Here is a 19,337-nt window from a genome sequence, read left to right as displayed (position 1 = left end):
AACATACTTCTTACATGCTCAGGCTCTCTGGGTACCTTGCAGCTTTGGTTTGTAACAATAGTTACCCAAAACACTAAAATGGTGTCTATCTATCATCAAGACTATAAATAATCCTTTAGAATGTTAAAGGCCAAATTAAGATTTTAGAAAATTTTTACTTATAAATCTATAGAAATGAACAAAAAGCCAATAGGTTAGCCTAAAGGAAATCAGAATGAACTTACTGAGAATATGCAAAAGGTACAAAATTGATTTTTAACCCTTGATCTGCTTGCTCAGTTCCTGGACGTCTAGGCAGGCGTCTTCTCATGAGTCGCTCTGGCTCTGAGAACTGCCTCTCTGCCCACACAGCACCTTGTACGTATCTCTGCTCTCATCTTTGGCAATGGGCGGAGGAAAATGTTGTTTGCCCATCTGTCTGTTCCTTAAGATCATGAGCCCCTCAAAGGCAAGAAAAAGCATTTTAATGATTTTTACACCCAGCATAGAACCCAACACTTAATAGATAATATATGTTTATTGAATAAGCATGCCTACCTCCTCCCTACTTCCACCAAATCTCCTTCCCCTCTTCACTCTAAGGGCACTTTGATTCTACAAGTCTCTATGACAGAAAACATACAAATCAATACTGGAGCAATACTTTGGCAGAAATTTATGTTGCGAACTATCCATACCAACCATTCCTCCCAGTGCCATTTATAGCGATTGAGGTGGTAGTGAAAAAAGAGTATCCGTCATCCCTGCAAATGCCAGCCCTGTTGTGGCCATTGGCCAATGAAATCCCAGAGCATCAGCCCACCAGCAAGTAGAGGCTAGAAAATTCTGCTTCTCCCACAAATACCATGCCTGGAATATAGATTTGTACTGCAGGTGTCTTTGTCATTAAGTTTCCCAATTAAACACCTACCCGTGCAGCCTGGCTGCTTATCTCCTTGGCCAGAGTTACAGGCACCTGGGTCCCCTCCTGAAGGAAGAAGCCTATCTCTAAATCCCGGTCAGCAATGAGGAACACCAGCTTTTGTGACTTCCACCTCCTCCAGGGTAGACTCTGCTTTCCAGGAACTCTTCTTCGGGAGGTCTTTCACCCAGACCTGCCTAGAGAACCTTGTTGTCCTATGGTGGCAGTCTCTTAATTCTTTGATTAGCAAACTGTTGGTCGTTCACCTCTGCCTGAATGGGAACCTGACTTGTGACTCCCAACCCCTAATTTGGACTTGGAGCTCCCCACCCACTGAGTCCCCTCCAGTCCTAAACATAATACTCTAACCCTTGTCAATACCAGCTTGGCTCTCTTGGCTTTCCCTACCAATTTGCTCCTTCCTCCCCTGCAGAAATCACTGTATTTCTGTCTGCTCTAGTCACATGGTGTGTGACTCTGAGAGGAAAACAGGAGGGGGAGGGAATAGGAAAAGGAACCACTAGAGACAACAAAAGCTTCCATCTGCCTCACATGTTTTGCCTAGAGCCAGAACCAGCATAGGTTCTACATTCCACACACACAGCCAAAATTTCCTCCAAAAGAGTCTTTGTGTGTCTTGGCCTCAGGACCTTCTTGCAAACAGAGCTCCATCAAGTTGAGACCGATTACCCAGAATTAGCTGGTTCTGCTGTGTCTTGGGCTCATACCAAGCTCATACACCAAAGTAAAAAAAAAAAAAAAAGGCGGGGGGGAGGGGGGAGAAGAGGGATGGGGCCCAGAATGGAGGGATCATTGGGGCATTTCCCAGTTAAAGCATCAACAGCGATTTAAAAACAAACAAACAAAACTATGTTTATAAAATCCAACTCCAAAAAGTAAATTCTTTAGAGAAAAGTTTTCCTTTCACCAATGGCTAGTTCACTTTTTTGTTGGCTATATTTATAGTATTAGATAGGCTTTGTTTTCCCATTATACACAAGAGAATTTGAGGTTTATATCAGTAAACTAATTAGACAATGTAAGATTCTAAAGGATATTAATACTTCCTTATATGTTAGATAAGTAAATGGAATGTTTTTAATCATAAGCTTATTCATCATTTTAGATTAATTCAGAATTATTTCCTTTTTATACAATAATTTCTTCAGGAATAGAAATATCTCAGGCTTATTTGACACTTAAGAGAGGGTGGTGTTTTAAAGTGGAAAAAAAACTAGACCAAGAATCTGAAGTTCTAAATTCTAGTCTTTTACTGACTGGGAAGCTTTGAGTAAGATCTCAGATTTCTTATCCGCAAAATGCAGGAGCTGAACGAGGAGAGGGCTCCATTGCCACAGTCCTTTTCCTGTTTAATAACCTGCTACACTGAGAAAAATACACTCAGATTCAAAAAACAGATTTTAATCTGAGTGCTGCCTCTAACCTTCTTGGTGACTTTGAGCATTTGCCCTCTCCTGTTTCCTCATCTGTAATAAAAAGGAAATGGAACAGATGGTGTTTAAGGACACCAGCTCTGAAATTTTACAACAAAGGAAAATATCTGGGGTGCACATGCTGCCTTCTATTTGCATGTAGAACTTGATGTTTTGCTCCAAGTAGCCTGAGAAGAATCTATGTGTTTGTAAAGCATTTCCCCAGTGTTCTGGCACATACACTTATCCATAGAAGAGCAAATCTTAATTCCCTGGGAGGAAAACTCTTAAGAAAGCAGAAAATTGTGGTCAGACTCTGGAATCCAGCATAAACTTTATTATTATGAGGCTTCATTCTAGTGACCTCTGTAGGCCATGTAGCAAAGACAGCTATACTAAAATCTTGTCTTCACCTGCTGTTTATAACTATACTGCTTAGGTCCAAAAGTGATTTCCTAAAACCTTAAAAAAACATTTATCAAATATGCTTTCTTTAAAATTTTCTGACATGAAAATGTGCTTAATCCAAATGTATTTTGGGATTTACAATTTCTGGATTTTTGTTAAAATGTCCTAGCTCTTCAAGTAAAGCATCTTTGCTTCAAAAGGAAGTCAAAGCTACAGTCACGGTGGTTTACAGACATTTCTGGTAGCCTTTGCTTCATTTCAATATCTTGCCATGATTGGCTGTTGATAGTTACAAAAAAGGAAGTCTTCAAGTTGGGGGATTTCTCAGTGGAAGTTCCCAGTTTAACACAAGGGAGATCTCAGGACAGTTTAAGCAGCATTACTAGAGCCTGCAGATAAAACTTCCAGACTCTGTAGCTGTCTACTTTAAAGAGCAGTAGTCTACGAAGGAGTCTTGTAACCTGCAAAAGAGGTAATCAGAACTTTAGTAGTTCTTACCAATTCACAAACTAGCAAGGTAGCCTGGATGTCTTAAACCGCTGTGTTGCAGATTCGCTCTACAATTGATTCTGTTAAGTGAGTAATTTATGATGTGATTCAATAACGTCTTTTGTTCATTGCCATAGTTGGAAGTTCAGCCTTTTAAAAAATGTGGTCCCTAGCCAAGATTACAAGAAATTTTTAAAAACTGTGATCCTTTTGCTACTGTCCCAACTTTTAAGATAAAATTTATGTCTCTATTTGAAATGTTTTTTTTAAAGTTTATGTCTGGAATACAGCCTTCTCCAGTGAGTGGTTTCTATAACGTAAAACTTAAAAGGTATATATTTGGCATAAGTTAAGTTGTATATAGCTTATTAGGTTGAAAAGTAAATGCTATATATATATATTCATACTTTTTTGGTTAAATTTTTAAAGATCAATTCTGACCTGATTCAGTGTGTTCCTTTCCATCTTCTAAGAAATATGTTTATAAATATTTCTTTACAGTATTTTCCTTATATTAATAGAAAACTTTGCATTACCTATCTTCAAACACTTAAATTTGCACAATAGCAATCCAGTCTTATTTCATTATCAGTTGGCCTTTATTTTCACAAGAAGTGAATATTAAAGATTGTGTAGAGTATTCTTAAGAATAAGTTGATTCTTCAAAAAAGATGAAACTACAACGGTCATCACTACTGTTATATAAGCACTTGCCATTTATTGTGTCTGCCAGAGGGAAAATGATTACAGGACCTTCCAACTAGTAGCTTCAGTCGTGTCTGACTCTGTGCGACCCCATAGACGGCAGCCCACCAGGCTCCCCCGTCCCTGGGATTCTCCAGGCAAGAACACTGGAGTGGGTTGCCATTTCCTTCTCCAATGCATGAAAGTGGAAAGTGAAAGTGAAGTCGCTCAGTCGTGTCTGACTCTTAGCGACCCCATGGACTGCAGCCCACCAGGCTCCTCCATCCATGGGATTTTCCAGGCAAGAGTACTAGAGTGGGTTGCCATTGACTTCTCTGAGTAACTAGCAGAGCCAGGGCTTAACCATAAATCCACATCACTTCTTTTTTTCTGGCTCTCTGTTACCACTGCCTTACCTTCTTACAACATTGAAAGATATTTTAGGATATCTTATCCAAACTGCAAAAAGGATGGGGTTTTGGGGGAAGGGTAATACTGGGCCAAGGTCACAGGAGAGCCAAGTCATTTACAGAAACAGATAATTCATTCCTAGGTCTTCCTTGTCCTTACTTGCCCACCCCATCTCCTCACTCCCTCCAGGGCTCTCTTCTACCTGGGCACAGGTTGTCACATTTATCTGCCCCCATGCAGGACAAGGACCTGGGAATGTATTCCAGGTCTAACCTGACTGAAGTTCCTGCTAGCAGTCAACTAAAGCAACGTCCAATTATTTCTCTTAAACACTTGTGACAGTGAAAGACATGGCCAACTGGAAGATTCAAAGAAATCTCTAAAATTCCTCCCCAAAAGTGTTGGTTGGAATTTCATGAAACTTACGCACTAATTTGAAGAAAACAATCATTCTTTACAGGAAAGAAACTTCCTGTCTGCAAACATTTTTTCTTTCCATGTGCTAAGGCCTCAGGAAACAGGTTGTTTATTATAAAATGTATTCCAATGCATTTTGTCTTCTTCATGAGGTTAATAGGGATGCAATCTTGATAAGGACATTCTTTCCATTGTATTTTCTAACTAAATACTGCTGACATTTAGGAAAGTTCTTGATGTAATAATTTTATCTTGCATCCAGTCATTGCATTGATATTTTACTTATTCTAAATTATTTTGGGTAATTCACATGCAATGCCCAGAAAGGAAAAACATAACTTTGTCTTCTTTTTTTCTTCTGATGGTAACATTGGCAAGAACTTCTAGAACAGTGTTTAATAACAGGAGATAGCAGCCAACCTCATCATGTTCTGATCTCAGTGGGAATTTCCCTAGTGGTTAACATTAAGAATGACGTTGGCTATTGGTTTGAGATAAACACCTTAATCATAAAAACCAAATAACTACCAAATATACTCCTAACCCTAATTTGCTAAAAGTGAATCAAGACTTCATGTTAAACTATATTCATTGTCTTTTTTATATCATTAGAGACAACCGTACAAGTGTTTCTACTTTTAAACTATATGGGTCCTGTAGTTACATGATACAGTAATTGCATTTTTTAAAGTACATGTTATAGAAATCATCCCACAGTAATAAAAGTAGGTTCATAACTATAAAGTGTATTTTGTTATCGCTCTAGATAATAAATTGGCTGATCAAAACAAAACAAACCAAACCTACACATTTCCTCCTTTTCTCTTCAGTCCACATGCTTTACGCCTCTCCTCTATTATTTTGGCTTCACAATTCAGTTCACAACTCAAATTAACAGAAAAGAATGAAAACAATGTGGCATAGCCAAGGAACCCTATCAAGGCAGAGCAACCATTACTCAAACAAAGCAGCTGCTCCTACACATTGTGCAAAAAGCTTTCTTCCTATTTTAGCAGTGCTATCTGCAGGCCACAGTTCAGCCAAAAGTGGTGTGCAAAATGTGTGTCCAAATTGATTCACCTTATACCAGTTTATATTAACAAAACACATACTGAAAAAGAAATGCCTATAGTTTATTGAGAGTTTTTGCATTCCTATTTATAAGTGAAATTAATCTTCATTTTTATTTTCTGATAAAACTACCAAACATTTCCATGTTCTAAAAAAGTTTCATGGGACTTAGTGGCTCCTTGAGATGTTTAAAGAGAAAATCTTAGCACGTTTGTCCTTGGCACACATTTTTGGAAGTAATTCTTTAAAAACTTTTCAATGTTTTCTGTTGTTATTGATCTATTCAAGTTTTACGCTTATTTTTCACACAGTTTAGGTTTTTTATGTATTTTATAAGTAAAGTTTTATGAAAGTTTTCAAATGTATTATTATGCAAAGTATTGTATTTCTGATCATCTTCATAACCATATGGATAACCATTTTCATTATTAACTTTGTCCATTTATGTTTTCTCTTTTTTCCCTGATATGACATGTCAAAGTATGAATCTCTTGGATGTATCACTTTTATGGTTAGCTCTTTTTTAAATAATTAATTATTGCCTTTATCTTTATTCTATTTTCCTACTGCCCTTCCCTCTTTTTTTTAAACTATTTTACTTTTCCTTTCCTTAGTTTTAGAGTCGGATGTTTAGTTCATTTATTTGTATTATTTCCTATTTGGGAATCAAAGTATTTAATTCTAGGAATTTTCTGAATACTATTTTAACAACTCTTAAACACTTTTGCTATGTCAATTTCACATTATTATTTTGTTTTTTAGTTGCCATTTTATTTCCTCTCTTATCCCAGAGTTATTTAGGAAAACAAAGGGTTTTTTCTTTAGCTAATAGATTTTTTTAGAACAGTTTTAGATTTAGAGTAAAAGTGAACAAACCCTACAGAGAGTTCCATGTACAACCCTGCCTCTTCCCCATCCTTCCCCCTGCTCCCCAAGACAAATAGTTTCCCCTATTATTAACATATTAATGTATGGTACACTTGTGACAATTGAGGAACAATATTGGTACATTCTTATTAACTCAGTTTATAGTTTATTTAAATTTCCTTATTTTTTCCTTTTAAAAAATTGAGGTAAAATTCAGAGCAAAATTAAACATTGTAAAGTGAACAATTCAGTGGTATTCAGTCCACTCACAATCTTGGGCAACCACCACATCTATCTAGTTTCAAAGCATTTTTATTACCCCAAAAGGAAACCCTGTACCATTAAGCAGTTGCTCTGCTTTCTTGTTCTCTTCAATCCCTGGGGACAACCAGTCTGTGTTCTGTCTATACGAATATAGCTATTCTGCATATTTCATGTAAGTGAAATCATATATGTGACTTTTTCTGTCTGACTTTTTTCACCCAGCATAAAGTTTTCAAGATACATCTATGTAGTGTGTATATGCAATTTATTAATCCATTCATCTATTGATGGACAGGGTAGCTGAGCTGTTTTCCCTTTTTGGCTGTTGTAAACAATGCTGCTATGACTGTGCATTTGCATTGTTTGAGTACCTAATTTCAATTCTTTTAAGTATTTGCCTCACAGTGTAATTGTGCATTTGAATGATTTTCTTATGTTTAACCTCCCTTTCATTCCAGGGATAAACCACACTTGATCATGATGTATAATCCACTTAATATGCTACTAAATTCAGTTTGCAAGTATTTTGTGGAGAATTGTTGCATCTTCATCCATAAAGAACCAACTCCAGTTTTCTTGCCTGGAGAATCCTGGGGAAGGGGGAGCCTGGTGGGCTGCCGTCTATGCGGTCGCACAGAGTCGGACATGACTGAAGCGACTTAGCAGCAGCAGCAGCAGCAGCAGCATCCATAAAGAACGTGGTTTTTAGTTTTCTTGTAGTATCTTTGTCTGGCTTTGGTATCTGAGTAATGCTGGCCTCATACAATGAGTTGGGAAGTGTTCCCTCCTCCTCTATTTTTTTAAGAGTTTGACAAGTGAAGTGAAGTGAAAGTCACTTAGTCGTGTCCAACTCTTAGTGACACCATGGATACAGTCCATGGAATTCTCCAGGCCAGAATACTGGAGTTGGTAGCCTTTCCCTTCTCCAGGGGAGCTTCCCAACCCAGGGATCAAACCCAGGTCTCCGGCATTGGGGGTAGATTTTTTACCAGCTGAGCTACAAGGGAATCATTCTTCTCTAAGTGTTCAGTAGAATTCACTGGTGAAGCCATGTGGTCCTGAACTGCTTTGTTGGGAGGTTTTTGGTACTGAGTCAATGTCTTTATTTGATACAAATCTATTCAGTTTTTTTCTTTTTTCTAGATTCAGTTTTGGTATTTTGTATTTATAGGACTTTATATATTTCATCTAGATTATCTAATATCTTGGTGTGTGGTTATTCACACTATTCTTTTATAAATAATTCTTTTTTTTTTTCTGTTTGGTGTGGTAATGTCCCCATTTTCATTTCTGATTTTAGTTACTTGTTATTCTTTGCCCTTTTCTTAAGTCTAGCTAAAGTTTCTATTTTTTTGATCTTTTCAAAGAACTGACTTTGACTTCATTGATATTATTATTTTGCTATTCTTTATTTTATTCATCTCTGCTCCAATCTTTATTATTTCTTTCCTTCTTCTGTCTTTGGATTTAGTTTGCTCTTTTTCTCTACTTCCTTGAGCTGTAAAGTTAGGTTACTGATTTAAGATCTTTCTTCTTTTTTAATGTAGACATTTACTTCTATTAATTTCCCTCTGAGCACTGCTTTCACTGCATCCTATAAATTTTGGTATGATTGAATTTTTTTCACCCATCTCTAAGTCTAATTTCCTTTTTTAACTCATGATTTTAATATGATTTCCTTTTTTAACTCATTGGTTATTTAAAAATGTGTTGGTTGACTTCCTATTTGTGGATTTTTCATTTTTCATTCTGTTATTGATTTCCAGCTTCATTTCATCTGGTTGGAGAATATACTTTGCATGATTTCAATCTTTTTAAATATATTGAGACTTTTTGTGGCCTAACATTTGATCTGTCTAAGACGGGAGAATGTTCTATATCCACTTCAGAAGAATGTGTATTTTGTTGCTGTTGGGTGGAATATTCTATATATATATATCTGTTAGATCTATTATTTATGTTATTATTCAAGTCTACTACATCCTTTTTGGTCTTCTGCTTTTCTATCCGTTACTAAAAGTGATGTAGTGAAGTCTCCAACTGCTAGTGTAGTACTCTCTATTTCTCCCTTCAGTTCTATCATTTTTTGTGTTATATACTTGCGGGGGGCTCTACTGTTTGATGTGTATATGTGTGTAATTGTTATGTCTTCTTGATAAATGACACTTTTGTCATACATAAGGTCTCTTTTTTGTCTCTAGTAACAGTTTTTAACTTAATCTATTTTGTTTGATATGAATTTAATCACCCCATCTCTCTTCCACTATTTGCATGAAAAATTTATTTCTGTTATTTTATCTTCAACATACTTGTGTCTATGGATCTAAAGCAAGTCTATTATAGACAGTATATTGCTTGATCTTGTTATATTATCCACTCCACAAAACTCTGCCTTTTGATTAAGAGGTTAATCTATTAACAGTTAAGGAATTACTGATAAGTAAGTGTTTACTTCTGCATTTTTATTATTTGACTTCTATATATATTATACCATTTTTCTGGTCTTCACTTCCTCCACTACTGCCTTCTTTTGTGTTTGATTCTTTTCTGTGTACCATATTATTCCCTTCTCATTTTCTTTTATGTATTTTTTCAGATATTGTCATAGTGGTTATCATGGGGATTATAATTTGAAACATTTATAACAATCTAATTTGAGTTAATACCAGCTTAGCCTTAATAATACAGAAAGCTCTACTTCTATACAGTTTATTTCCCTCTTCTACATCCTTGTAATCACAAATTTCATCTTTATACATTGTGTGCCTGTTAACATAGATTGATAAATTATTTTTAAGCATTTTCTTTTAAATATGTAGGAAATAAAAAGTTACAAACCAAAAACAAAATCATGACAGTCTTTATAGCTACCTAGATAGTCTATGGGGTCACACAGAGTCGGACACGACTTAAATGACTTAGCAGCAGCAGCAGATAGTTACCTCAACCAAAGTGTATTTCTTTGTGTTGCTCTGAATTATTGTCTAACAACCCTTCTATCTGAGTGATAGCTGCTCAGTCATGCCTGACTCTTTGCAACCCCATGGACTGGAGCCTTTCAGGCTCCTCTGTCCATGGAATTCTCCAGGCAAGATTACTGGAGTGGTTGCCATTTCCTTCTCCATTTTATCTGAAGGACCCTCTATAATTCCTTTAAGGGTAAATCTATCAGCAACAAACTTTCTCAGCTTTTTTTTTTTTTTTGTATCTCAGAATGTCATAATTTCTCTTTCATTTTTGAAAAATGGTTTTGCCAGATACAGAATTTTTCATTGACACCTATTTTTTTTCCCCAGCATTTTAAGTATGTCATCCCACTGCCTCTGGCCTCCATGATTCCAAAGTGAAATTGGCTGTTAATCTTACAGAGGATCCCTTGTATATAAAGAGTTGCTTCTCTCTTGCTGCTTTCAAGATTCTCTTATTATTGTCTTTGGCATTTAACACTTTGATTATAATGTATCTCAGAGTGAATCTATGAGTTTAGCCTACTTGAGTTCATTGAACTGCTTGAATGTGCAGCTTCAGTCTTTCAACATATCAGGAAGTTTTCAGCCATTATTTCTTTAAATTTATTTTCTGCTCCTTTACTCTCACCTCTCCTTCAGAACTTCCATAATGTATATTTTGGTTTGCAAGATGATGTTTTATAGGTCTCTTAGACTCTATGAACTTTTCTTTATTCTTTCTTTTTTTTTCTGTCCCTCTATCTGGATAGTTTCAATTATCTTATCATCACATTTACTAACTCATTTTGCCTGCTCAAATCTGTTGTCAAACTCCTCTAATGAATTTTCCATTTCACTTATTGTATTGTTTGTCTCCAAAATTTCTATTTGGTTTCTTTTTACAATTTTTTTTATCCCTTTACTGATAATTTCATTTTGTTCATATACCATGTTCTGACTTCCTTTGGTTGCTTGTCCATGGTTTCCTTTAGCTCTTTGGGCATATGTAAGACAATTAATTTAAAGTAAGATATTTTTCTACTAAGTACAATCTCTACATTTCCTTAAGGTAAACTTTTAAAGACTTTTTAAATGATAATTCTGACTACTTACTTAGTAAAATTAAAAATCAACTGCATGTACAACCAGCTACTTAAGTTACAGATATTACCTGTACAACATGGGTTTGAACTGGTGGGGCCACTAATACCTGGATTTTTTTACAAACATGTACTACAGTACTGCTTCTCTGGTGGCTCAGTGGGTAAAAAATCCACCTGCAAAACAGGAGACTGCCTGCTATGCAGGAAATCTGGGTTCAGTCCCTGGGTCAGGAAAATCCCCTGGAGATGGAAATGGCAACCCACTCCAGTATTCTCATCTGGGAAATCCCATGGACAGAGGAGCTTGGCAGACTATAGTCCATGGGGTCACAAGAGTCAGACACAACTTAGTGACTAAACCACCAACTACCACCACTACAGTCCTACATGATTTGTAGTTGGTTGAATCTGCAGCTACAGAACCATGGATATGGAGGGCTGACTGTAAAGTTATATGTGTATTTTCAACTCCTTAGCGGGGTTGGTGTCCCAATCTTCTGGTTGTTCAACTATCAACTGAATCAGCTAATGTTTACTGAGTTCCTCCTATAATTTAGGTCCTGTTAATATATTATCCCACTGTACACACACACATATAGACACAACATTTGAGGCCAGTAATATTATAATTTATACTTGACAGGAGAAGAAACTGAAGCTCAGAGTTGGTAAAGTCATGTGGTTAGTGAATGGCAATACCAACATACGAATGAGGCAGTTTTAATGAGAGCTCTCATTTATAGTCTGTTTGCATTAGGCTGTATCAACTTGAGTTTGCCTTTGTGAGGGCAATGGCCATCTAGGCCTCAGACTGGTATTGCAAGTTTCTTTAATATCAGTTTTAATAGCCATTCTAACTTCAAAAACATCTAAATAAGTGTTTTAGAATTTAAAGTGTGGTGCATATCATAAAGGGAAACGGATAGGGTGAAATATGAGCCCGTAGTTCTAACCTGGAAGAGAAGTGAAGTGAGGCCCTTGCTTTGACTCAGCCCATTCAGCTGAGGCCTTAACAGACCAAGCAAAATGTGAAGGAAACAACGTTCTGCGATTGAGAAAACACACTAGCAAACAGGACAGAACTATTCTGTCTGAAAAGAACAAAACAGGGAGCATTGGAGGTATTGAAAAAAGCCAGAAGAGGAGGCAGGATATGAGTCTATAGAGAAGTAAGAAGAAACCTTATACTATGTTTCAGTTCAGTTCAGTCCAGTCGCTCAGTCGTGTCCGACTCTTTGTTTAGAGTTTGGATTTTGTCCTAAGGTTAATGGGAAGTAACCTTGGGTGCTAAAGGAACATAATCAAATTTAGACAGTATGAAGAATTCTTTAAAAACTAGGAATAAACTACCATATGACCCCACAATACCATTACTGGGCATATACCCTGAAGAAACCATAATTGAAAAAGAATACACATAATCCAATGTTCATTGCAGCACTGTTTTTTTTTACAATAGCTAGGACATGGAAACCACCTAAATGTCCATCAAAAGATGAATGGATAAAGAAGATACATAAATAATATTCCATTGCATATACGTAGTGGAATATTACTCAGCCATAAAAAGGAATGCATTTGAGTCTGTTCTAAAGAGGTGGATGAATCTAGAGCCTATTATACAGAGCGAAGTAAGTCTGTATCTTACTTCACAGACTAAAGAAAGAGAAAAACAAATATATTAACACATACATGTGAAGTCTAGAAAGATGACACTGATTTGCCTATTTGCAGAGCAGCAATGGTGACACAGACGTAGAGGACAGACTTGGGGAAGGGGAGAGAGGGACGAATTCAAAGAGTCACATTGAAACATATCCATCACCATATGTGAAATAGACAGCAGTGAGGATTTGTTGTCAGACTCAGGGAACTCAAACTGAGTGCTCTGTGACAACCTAGAGGGGTAGGATGGGGTGGGAGGTGCGAGGGAGGTTCAAGAGGGAGGAATGTATGTTATACCGATGGCTGATTCATGTTGATATATGGCAGAAACATGGCTCGTCGGTGAAGTGTCTGCCTACAATGCAGGAGACCCAGGTTCAATCCCTGGGTCGGGAAGATCTCCTGGAGAAGGGAATGGCACCCCACTCCAGTACTCTTGCCTGGAAAATACCACGGACGAAGGAGCCTGGTGGGCTGCAGTCCATGGGGTCGCTAAGAGTCAGACACGACTGAGCGACTTCACTTTCTTTCTTTCAACACAGTACTGCAAAGCAATTATCCTCCAATTAAAATTTTTAAAAAGAATTTTTTTAAAAAAGAAAAAAATTGGAATTTGCCGAGAGAAAGTTAGGGGAAACATTAGAAGACAAACATGGTAAATGTGAATTTGAAGATGGTCTGAACAAAGAGTGTCAATAGAAACAGTGTGGTGGTGAGGACAGAAAGTGACAATGAGGGCAGAGTGAGGTGAAAGTCGCTCAGTCGTGTCCAACTCTTTGTGACCCCAGGAACTACACAGTCCATGGAATTTTCCAGGCCAGAGTACTGGAGTGGGCAGCGCTCCCTTCTCCAGGGGAACTTCCCAACCCAGGGATCGAACCCAGGCCTCCCGCATTGCAGGCGGATTCTTTACCAGCTGGGCCACAAGGGCAGCCCAAGGGCAGAGTATATGCTTGCAAAAAAAAACAAAAACAAACTCAGACTTTCCTGCCAGTCCAATGGTTAAGACTCTGAGCTTTGACTGCAGGGGGCATGGGTCTGATCCCTGGTTGGGGAACTAAGATCCCACATGCCATGTGGTGCAGCCAAAAAAAATCTTTTTTAATGTTGTAGAGGAATGCTCACAAGAGTTGCTTATTAGATGATTGATAAACCACTGGGATGAGAGTTTTACATCTTTGTTATCTGAGCAATGTTTTCCTTTCTTTGTTCCTCTATTGAGGAACATGAAAAAATAAGAAATTACCTGAGGGGCCAGTGGTTAGGATTCTGTGTTTTCACTGCCGAGGGTCTGGGTTCAATCCCTGGTAAGGAACTAAGAACCCATGAGCCATGAGATGTGGCAAAAAAAATAAATAAACAAACATGAAAAAATAAACATATAATTTTCAATTCTATTTGTAATTATTTACCTTTATGTTTAAAAAAACATAAAATAGTATATGTTCAATTACAATGTCATTGCTAGAATGAGAACCTATCATTTCCTTGTTTTCACAAATAGAAAATAAGAAAATGAGGAAATTAGAACTTTCTCCTTCCTGCCACCTCTTTTCCAACCACTTGAGATCTTGTTGCTATAATCAGGAAGTTTAGAACACATTATTACTAAATTATTTATTTATACTTGGACTGTATGTTAAAGATCACTTTTAATATTCTCATTATATTTGTGACAAGTTTTTGTCTCATCCAATATTTAAATTATTTCAAATATTTATAGGTATTTCTTTTATAACAGAATTTCATCTTAGTTTTTGTACTTTGATTTCCTTCCTGACTTACTAAAGTGTATGTTCAATTATTTCGGTACAGAGGTGATATATTTCTGAACTATGAGGTATCTAAGAATGCCTTAGGTTTCCTTTCCTATGCAAATGATAATTTGTGTGGGTATAAACTTTGTAAGTCAAATCTATTTCAGGCTATGTATATGTTATTCTATTCAGCTTCTGAAGTTTAATGTTCAAGATAAGTCTATTTTTCCTTTCTTCCTTTGAAAGTAGTTTATTTTTTCTGAATTCTGTTTTTCTTTTAGCTGCATTGTCTTAGCTTCAGCATGTGGGATCTTAGTTGTGGTTGTGGGATCTAGTTCTCTGACCAAGAATTGAACCTGGCCCTCTTTCATTGGAAGTGGGGAATCTTAGCCACTGGACCACCAGAGAAGTCTCTTCTCTGGATTTTTATTGAATTGTTTCCATACTTGAGACCAAGAAAGCTTTCCCTCACCTCCTCTCTCCAATGTTTTTTGAGCACCCTATTCTTACCCCATTGTAATGTTATAATACCACATTGTGTAGCAATTGCCTGTTTCTTATATGCATATCCTCCACAATAGACGCTAAATTCTTTTTTAGGTAAAACTGTGTCTTGGTAGTCTTTGTGACTCTAACTTTTAGCATACAGCAACCACTCACAAAATAGTTCCAGAATTAATGAATGAATTGATACATCATTGAATAGTAAAATTTTTCTCTGGATAGATCAAAATGTTTGATCTCTTTTTATTGGTATGTTTCAAAACTCATTGAGGTTTTTTTCATCTCTGATTGCCTCATATCAAAGTATTACTTCAGATATATTCTGATATATCTTTAGCTGCTATTTCTGTTCCATTTCCTCAGATTTCTTTTTCAGAAGATGGAGCACTCTCTCTCCATTATTATTATTTCCATTTAATTGTTTCCATCCATTTATCCTTTCCCTTGTAGCTCAGATGGTAAAGAATCTTCCTGCGATGTGGGTAGACCTAGGTTCGATCCCTGGGTTGGGAAGATGCCCTGGAAAAAGGAATGGTTACGCACTCCAGCATTCTTGCCTGGAGAATTCCAGGGACAGAGAAAACTGGCTTCCGTCCATGGGATCAGAAAGAGTCGGACATGACTGAGCAACTGACATTTTCTCTTTTTCACTTCATTGCTGCTGCTGCTGCTAAGTCACTTAAGTCGTGTCCGACTCTGTGCGACCCCATAGATGGCAGCCCACCAGGCTCTGCTGTTCCTGGGATTCTCCAGGCAAGAACACTGGAGTGGGTTGCCATTTCCTTCTCCAATGCAGGAAAGTGAAAAGTGAAAGTGAAGTCGATCAGTCGTGTCTGACTCTTCATGACCCCTTGGACTGCAGCCTATCAGGCTCCTCCGTCCATGGGATTTTCCAGGCAAGAGTACTGGAGTGGGTTGCCATTGCCCTCTCTGTTTCACTTCATTATCTTTCCTCTAATAATATTCTGTAGTATGGATTCCCTTTCTTATGTTCAAATAAATATTCAGATTTTGACATTGCATGTTCTACATCCTTACAGCCTTAACTTACCCATCTTTGTTATTTCTCCCTCCTTATCTTAGTCTAATATGATATCTTAGATTTCAAGTTTTGTATCACAGAGAATACAAATCCAATTCTTTCCGTTTACTTATGGTTATGGCAAACCATTTTCTAAAGTGTTCACTTTCCCCAAATTTTGGGGGACTTTGTTCTTCTTCCTTTATGCAGCACAATCTTTTCAAAAGGATGCTTTATCTTGTATTACACTTATTAATACAAGTTTATCTTGTATTAAACTCATGGCAAGTTTTTTGTAGCCCTTATAACTAGATGTGTGGATTTTATTTGGTTCTTCTCATTATCTGCCTGATTTCTACTAGCTCCTCAGCATAGGTCTTGAGCTGGGAGACATAAAGACATGCATAGCTCATATCTAACTTTTGAATCTAAAGCTAACATTTATCAATGTTCTCACTATGAGTACTGGCCTAAGGCGAGATCCCTCACCCTTATTGTCGAGTTATTGTAATATGAAGAGAGAATTCCTGGTTAATTAGAAAAAAAAAATCATTCATCTTTTCCTTGACCGGCACCATGTATGAAAATTAAACTCCCAGAGGGTCAAACACACCAGTCTGTCTGCCCAGGCCCTTCCGTTATTTGCTTCACATATCCTTAGATACAGAATATCACGTGTGTCTACACCTATTGGAATCATGTTGGTATTCTCCAAACCAGAGGTCCAAACTATCAATAGATAATAAAAAGAAGTACTAATGGGGGAATGATGGGGCAACAAGATGTGTAAAAAAAAAAAAAAATAGCATTTGGAGGTAATACGTACTAGTGGAGTTACTACTGTCCATTTCACTAGTAGGTGCCATAGGGCAGATAGCTTGCTTACTATCCTTAAAGTCACAAGTGTGCTCACCTTCAAACTACAAAGCTTGATGTCCATTTCAGCCCTATGGTTCTTGAAAATGGCTAAAAATCTTGTCAAATTCTGTCAGTAGGATGCCTGTCAACAGGGTTACATCTACTCTTGAAGAGTTAAGTCCCAAGGTAGCAAAGCTTGGCAAGTGAATGCCTATTTCAATTGAGGGTCCTGTACAGGGTATAGCTTCTCAGCCATGTGCAGTGGGTCTGGTCATCAATCCTGCCTTTTGATGCTATTATGAGTTCTCATATTTTTCTGATTTTTCATAAGGCATTTAATTCAGAGAGTCTGAGACAAACACAGCTAGTCCAGATGTCATCCTAAATCAGAAGTCAACCAGATTCTATTAATAGTGATATTTCACATCAAAGATTTGACTGAGCTCATTGATGCATACCTGACATTCCAAGTTGTAGTAGTATTTATACTGGCAGCTTTCCTTGTTTCTGGATTTATATTCAGAACTCTCAATAAAATATTTAGCAGTTTTGAAAATAGGTTCTGAAATGGTTTTAATAAGCCTGCAGTTCTCATTTTCATTTCATCCTACCCTCCAATACTTGCTTGCTAACCTTAGGTACATAATAATATAAGGAAAATTAGAGTGAAATTACATCATTTTTAAAGGGTTATTCCTCAAATTCCTAACCTTAATAAAACATATTGTATTTAACGAGTTTATCATGGGGCTTCCCTGGTGGCTCAGTGGTAAAGAATCCACCTGCCAATGCAGGGGACACGGATTCCATCCCTGGTCCGGGAAGACCCCACATGCTGCAGAGTAACTAAGCCTATGTGCCACAACTATTGAGGCTGTGCCCTGGAGCCCAGGAGCTACAGCTACTGAAGACCATGTGCCCTAGAGCCTGGGCTCTGAAACAAGAGAGGCCACCATGATGAAAAGCCACGCACCACCACTAGAGAGCAGCCCCCACTCTCCACAACTAGAGAAAAGCCCACGCAGCAGTGAAGGCCCAGCGTAGCCAAAAATAAATTTTTAAAAAATCATTATAAAAAAGGAAAATGTTTGACACCATTTTAGCACAAAACTCATCCATTTAGCCCAGCATTTATGCATATTTCAGCCATTGGAGAAGTATGCAGCCACTTCTCTTCATGACTACAACATTATGGGAGTGGAAAGATAAAAATATATAGTTAAGAAATGGATATGTTTAATTTTTTTCTTTCTTTATTTAAAATGTTTAGCACTTTCGTATTTCAAAATGCTCATGAATTCAGTTTTAGATTCTGAGTATATTATTAAATTCTACTATTTAAATTAGAAATAGTCAAAGTAGCTCCTTCAATTTGCTCAGAAGCAGTGCTGGATAAGTTAGACTTCATTAAAATTAAATTTTTTTGCTCTGCAAAAGACACTGTAAAGAGAATTAAAAGACAAGCCACAGACTGGTAGAAATATTTTCAAAAGATACATCTGATAAAGGACTGTTATACAAAATATACAGAGTATTCTTAATATTCAACAATAAGAGAACAAACAATCCAGTTTTAAAATGGATCAAGAACTTTAACAGATAGTTTACAAAAAAGATATACAGACTAAAATCACCATGTGAAAAGATGCTCCACATTATATATCATCAGGGAAATGAAAATTAAAACACAATGAGATACCACTACAATCCTTTTAAAATGGCCAAAATCCAGAACACTGACAACACCAAATGCTGATGAGGATATGAAGCAAAAATAATTCTCTGACATTGTTGCTGCTGCTGCTGCTAAGTCACTTCAGTCGTTTCCGACTCTGTGCAACCCCATCGACGGCAGCCCACTAGGATCCTCCATCCATGTGATTTTCAAGGCAAGAGTACAGAAGTGGGTTACCATTGCCTTCTCCGGCTTTTGCTCTACAACCCAACAATCACACTGCTTTATATTTAGGAGTGTGAAAGTAGCTGAAAACACATGCAAAACCCTGCATACTAATGTTTATAGTAGCTTTATTCATAATTGCCAAAAGTTGGAAGCAACCAAGATGTCTTCCAGTAGGAATGGATAAACTGTGGTACATCCAGACAATGGAGTATTATTCAGCATTAAAAAAAAAAAATGATTTTTCAAGCCATAAAAAGACATGGAGGAAATTCAAATGCATATTACTAAGTGAAAGAAGCCAATCTGAAAAGGCTACATAAAGTGTGGTTCCAACATATGACATTCTGGAAAAGGCACAACTATGAAGACAGTAAAAAGATCAGTGGTTGTCAGAGATTAGGGAGAGGAAGAGATGAACAAGTGGAGAATAGAGGATTTTTAGGATAATGAAATTATTCTATTATAGTTCAGTTCAGTTCAGTCGCTCAGTCGTATCCGACTCTTTGCAACCCCATGAACCGCAGCACGCCAGGCCTCCCTGTCTATCACCAACTCCCAGAGTCCACCTAAACCCATGTCTATCAAGTCGATGATGCCATCCAACCATCTCATCCTCTGTCGTCCCCTTCTCCT

The 19,337-nt window shown here is 37.2% G+C and overlaps 1 protein-coding gene across 1 annotated transcript in view; it reads left to right on the top strand.

Moving 5' to 3' along the window:
- The first annotated feature begins 3,196 nt into the window (after window positions 1-3,196).
- The window catches only part of TANK (TRAF family member associated NFKB activator), a 96,011-nt gene continuing 79,870 nt past the window's right edge, over window positions 3,197-19,337 (top strand). Inside the window, exon 1 of the mRNA XM_027559501.1 lies at window positions 3,197-3,214. The gene's annotated coding sequence lies outside the window, so the exon portion shown is untranslated. The remainder of the gene's footprint in view (window positions 3,215-19,337) is intronic.

The sequence above is a fragment of the Bos indicus x Bos taurus genome, chromosome 2, assembly GCF_003369695.1.
Source record: "Bos indicus x Bos taurus breed Angus x Brahman F1 hybrid chromosome 2, Bos_hybrid_MaternalHap_v2.0, whole genome shotgun sequence".
Taxonomy (NCBI): Eukaryota; Metazoa; Chordata; class Mammalia; order Artiodactyla; family Bovidae; genus Bos; species Bos indicus x Bos taurus.
The sequence above is the reverse complement of the archived record's forward strand: the minus strand, read 5'-3'. Positions and strand labels throughout refer to the sequence as shown.